This window comes from Raphanus sativus, chromosome 3, assembly GCF_000801105.2.
Source record: "Raphanus sativus cultivar WK10039 chromosome 3, ASM80110v3, whole genome shotgun sequence".
Classification (NCBI taxonomy): Eukaryota; Viridiplantae; Streptophyta; class Magnoliopsida; order Brassicales; family Brassicaceae; genus Raphanus; species Raphanus sativus.
In genome coordinates, this window is record NC_079513.1 from 8,695,748 (window position 1) to 8,701,143 (window position 5,396).

The 5,396-nt window shown below is 29.8% G+C and overlaps 1 long non-coding RNA gene across 1 annotated transcript; it reads left to right on the top strand.

Annotated features, from left to right (window-relative positions):
• Window positions 1–297: 297 nt before the first annotated feature.
• Window positions 298–1,209, top strand: LOC108846028 (uncharacterized). Its single transcript, XR_001948592.2, has 3 exons — window positions 298–653; window positions 753–830; window positions 918–1,209. It is a non-coding gene; the product is annotated as an uncharacterized LOC108846028 (long non-coding RNA).
• Window positions 1,210–5,396: the final 4,187 nt, after the last annotated feature.

Consider the following 5,396-nt stretch of genomic DNA (forward strand, 5'->3'; position numbering starts at 1 on the left):
ATATAATCCTAAATCTTAATCCTAATCCCTAACCCCTAACCCCTAAACCATGTATCTTATTTTTAACATATATCTTTAAACTTTAAATCTTATTTTAAATAAATTATATTTCTGTAAATAAATTAAAATTTCAAATACGAAATTTAGATTTCAAAAATTAAAGTATGATACCAAATTATTCAAAGTTTAAATATTTTTATAATAGCTATAAATAAATAAGAAGATAATTTGTATTGTTTTTTTGAACCATTGATTGATTTGAATCAAAGGCTCAAAATCACTCTTGCATCTATCCTCACACTTTTTTTCCTATTGGTTAGAAAAAGTTGTGTGTGGATTGATAATCTCAACCATAGATTAAATATTTTGAAGGGTTCAGATTAAATCTTTTGGTGTTTGCTTCTCTCTCTCTCTCACGCTTCTTCACTTTTTCTATGTCTCTTTCTCTCACATCGAAACAAAGAACATCAACATTCAAGACCAAGGCTGGATGCCGTATCCTCCGATTCTCTTTTTTTTTTTCTTATCTTCTTCATCCTTACACAAAATCACCCCATAAACAAAATCTATAAACAACCACCATCACTGTAACCTCCGACGCGGGCATCTCTATCTCCTCATTCTCTACCTCCGTCAATGAAGCTGTATCTCAGGTTATTCTGTTATATGTTCGTTGTTTTGGTTTGAGATTTTTGAATGATTAGTGCTGTTTGACAATATTGTAACTTGATTAAATGTGGATTTGATTTCAGGGACAGGGAAGAGGGAATGTAATTGACAAAGGGCTGATGGTTGCTCTTGTTCTTGTAGTGCGACAACATTTATAAGTGGTTTGTCTGAAGCAGTCCATATTCAATAGCCATTGTTCTTTCTCTTTGTTTTAAATTTGCATATTGATTTGTTTGTTCTTGTTACAGGAAGAAGCTGGATATGAAGAAGTTGTGCCTGTGGAGATGAGCCAAGGAAGAAGACCAAAAAGAGAGAGGGAGAAAGACGTAAGTAAGGTGAAGAAGATGGAAGAGAAAAGAGACGAACGGCGTAGATTAGGTTTTTTAGTTTCGGTTGGTTTATTAGGTTTGGTTTAGATAGGGTTAGTTTAATAAACCGGGTCTGTGTGTAAACCAATGTCAAGTAATAAACCGATATTAATTGTAAACCAGTTATTTGTATACCAATATTAATTAATAAATAAAATCTAAATTTTAATTATGAATTAAGTTTTTGATTTAATTTTGAATTATTTAATTATGAATTATGTTTTTTTATTTAAGTTTAAGTGTAGTTTTTACTTTTTATTTTAATTTGGTTTGGTTTGGTAATTATTTTTAATAAATTTTAGATAATTAAAAACAAATTAATAACACGAAACATTTGCTATCGTTATATATTTAATTATTAGATTAATACATGTGCCTTGCGTAGGGTGAACATGTTTACAAAATTTTAGTCTTGATATATTATTTTTTCTCGAGGACTCAAATATCTGAACAAAATATTATAAAAACTATATAGTATATATTTTGTGGTTTCCGTGTGTATGATTACTATTACATGGCTAACATCGATATTAAAATTTTCCATGTTTTGGGCAATCTAATCCAGATCCACGGTCCGGAAATTTAGTGACCCGTAAATAATCTGGTTCGGATTTCACAACCATTAATTAAAAGTCTGATAAATTCCTTTCTCACCGATATTAACCAATGATCCAACATCGGTTAACTCGGTAAAAATTCAGAAATTGATAATATTTCATTAAACTTTTCATTCATTTTTTAATAAACTAAAAGATTTGTGATTCTTTAGATTCTGACTAAATTTGCACTATGTCAGTAAAAAATGATAACAAAGAAACCAAAATTTATTGATATGACATTATTAGACTATTATTATATTTTTGTTACTGACAATCTATTATAAGTTTATATTTTTATCATTTTTAGATTTAAAATTTAATTTATTATATCTTTACTTCAATTATTAATTATATTATTTATAGTCAAAGTTCTTATTATTTGGTATTAAAATTAATCAAATAATTTATTTTCATGGTAGATGAAAACTGAAAATTATTAAAATTTAAAAGATTTAATTCTTATTTTCGTAAATAAAACTTAATATCATCTTATTTTTTAAAAAAAAAATAATTTTATGTTCATATATAATTACATATTATAATTTATTAATTTATTGATCCGTGATTCAACCACGGTCGACCCAGTGACCCGATGACCTAAAGAATAATCTAACAGTGTTTGGATCGGATTTAGAAACATTGGTTCGAGGAAAGAGACTTCAGTTAGTTCTGAAAAAATCGAGCCCCGCGATATATAAGTTAGGCAAATTATGTAAGTCTTTAGATGATGAATCCGACGTTCGAACATATTATAACAAATAATTTCTGAAATCGATATGGAAATAAATAAAATTCGAATTTAGATTTTTTCAAAATTAAAAAGGGATCATTTTAATGGTTTGAAAAACTTTTGGTATGTTTAGCTTTCAATTATAAATTATGGATAAACCAAATTGATATATAAAATGATATAACTGAAAAAAAGTTAGTGGATCATAGCTGGTTCAGAAAAAAAAAATGAGGCTTATAATATTACATGAAAAATTCAAACTGAAACACTTGTGTGGCCTAAAGTAATAACTGAATTTATCTACCGTACACTAATTCTGTTTTGAATTTCGGTTCAATTAAGTCTTCATTACAAACTTCACCGATGACATTAAAATACATATATGCGATCTCATATGTGTTGAAGATTGTATTACCTAGGGACAATTAATTTTAGACTATGCTATGCCTAAACTTTTTAAAATTTTGCCACCTCAGCATTATAAAAGCTTAAACGATTGCCACATCAGATGAAGTTTTTTTTAATTAATACAAAATTAAGGTTCTAATTTTTTAAAAGATCCTCAAATAATATATAAAGGATTCTAATATATTAAATAATGCGCTTTGTGCTAAAAAGGAATTTTATATATCATATCGTCATAACACTCTTATGTTCATATATAATTACATATTATAATTTATTAATTTATTGATCTGTGATTCAACCACGGTCGACCCAGTGACCCGATGACCTAAAGAATAATCTAACAGTGTTCGGATTGGATTATTGGATAGAGTATTTATAAAAACTTTCAAAGATTTAAGTTTCATTATGATTCTGGTGTTATTAAATAAAAACTTCTTAAGAGTATGTTAAAATCTGATGTTATTGGTTTAGGATTTTACAACAATACTTGCAAGTTTTCAAAAGTCTAGAGTTATTCGTTTCATCATTTTACAAAATCACTAAAAGTGTTGTGTTATTCGAATTTTTTTGAAAATAACAGACTGTGACATACTTTTAAAGTCTGCTGTTATCCCCTATATATTAAAGGAGAAGCATTTTTAAGGCTTTCCTTAAACGATTTTGGTGAGAATGCATAAGAAGGCTCGGATCCACGTGTCACTTTGTGAGGGAGTTTAAGAAAAACGGATCATTTAATTCTTTATTTTGTTTCCTTATTTGCTTCCATTACAAGAAACGTAACCAATTTTTTTTCATTCATGCGCGAACTGTTTATTTGTACATTCGTTTTGTGCTGCGTTGACGTTAAACGTTTAGAAACAACTACATTTCCAACTTATGGTTTGAATCCCCATCTCAGCATGTGGATAAAATCGTACGAAACTCACCACCACGAAGCAAAAACACTTTGAAGCATTACCTCTCGACGATGGAAGGATCCGAGTCATCGTTCTCTCCCTTCGAGTCTTGCCGTCTTCTGTCGCGTGTTCTTGACCTCGAGATCGATGAGGCAGCCCTTAGCGTAGACGAGGAGGATAAAAGTTAGGGAGAATATACAACTGGCTTGAACTTCAGTTGCGAAGGCCAAATTGGATGAGTTTGCCGTTTGCAAACATGGAGAGCTAAGGGACGAGCAAACACGGAGAGCTAAGGGAGAGCTAAGGGACGAGCAAACATCAGTCCCGAGTAACTATGGAAGATTGAGAGAGAGAAGGAAAAGATTTGATACGTTTACGAAGAATAAACTTTATGTTTTTCATAGTCTCTACACTTATTTTTTTGTTGTTCTATAGGTCGACCATAATTATCTACAATTTTCATATTTTTGTAGAACCGAGCTGCTCGTGGAGCTGATGTTTATATCCCTGTTTCTCGCAAGCATTACGTTAGTAATCAAGTTGTGATCAAACATTCAAAGGAAGTCGTGTATTTTGACAAGGCAAGTGGGTGAAACAATTGCTGCTATGGTGATTTGCTGCTATTCAAAGGAAGTCTTGCATTCAAAGGAAGTCTTGCATTGTGATCAAACATTTGCTGCTATGGTATAACCATAGTTTTTATGTAAGTAATATTCGGAGTCATTTGCTTCTCTGCATAGCCAAAATTGGATTGAACGAAGCAGTAACATTACAGTCAAGTTTGATAGACTTTCATGTATTTTTTGTATGCTATAGTTTGGTTATTTGTGCACACTGATGTTTCATGTATGTAAGTTATATGCTGTATGAATTCTTTGAAGCAAAAAATAAAGAACTATGTGTGTCTTCTTCGCGGAAGTTTAATAACCGAAACAACAGCTTCAACTAATAAAAGGGTTCTCTTCTCTTTTTTGTCAAGTAAGGTTATAGAAAGAAGCTAAATAGACGTACAGTGCAAGAAAACACATTTGTTTAACTACTTCATTGGCTTAGATCACATTGCATTATAATAATATCGAGCAGATTCTGTAAAACACATATGTTTGTTTAATACAAACGAGGACGTTGTGCATGTAAAGTTTTTTGCATTTAATTGAATCAGTAAAAAAATTATAATTTTTTTTCTTGCTTACCATATTTACCTACTAAATATTTTTCTTGCTTACCAAGTCTCAAATCAGTAAAAAAAATGTTAAATATCTAAACTTCGAACTTATAAGATATCTATTTAACATATTCTAATTTTGCATTTACTTTCGTATTGCCTTTCTTATTAGCAATAATATTGCAACTATATAAATTAAAACACTATAATTACTTTATTAAAAACACAAATAAGAATTATAGTTTGCATAAACCAGATTGTAACAAAAGCTTAGTGTGACCAGCTTAGATTGTAACCTCGATAATATAAATTAAAACACTTTTTTGGCTTTTCAATTACAATTGTTACATAGATAAGTGAAAAAAAGTAATAATTATAGTCATTACGTGTAAATTTAGATAAATTTAGACCGTAAACCATATCTTATAAACAAATCACACCAAATCAAACTGGTGTGATTTGGTTTGATTTGCACAGCTCAAACCAAATCATCAGTTGCTTACATAATTGGTTTGCTTACATAATTCGTTTGATTTGCACAGCTCTAACTCTAACTACATA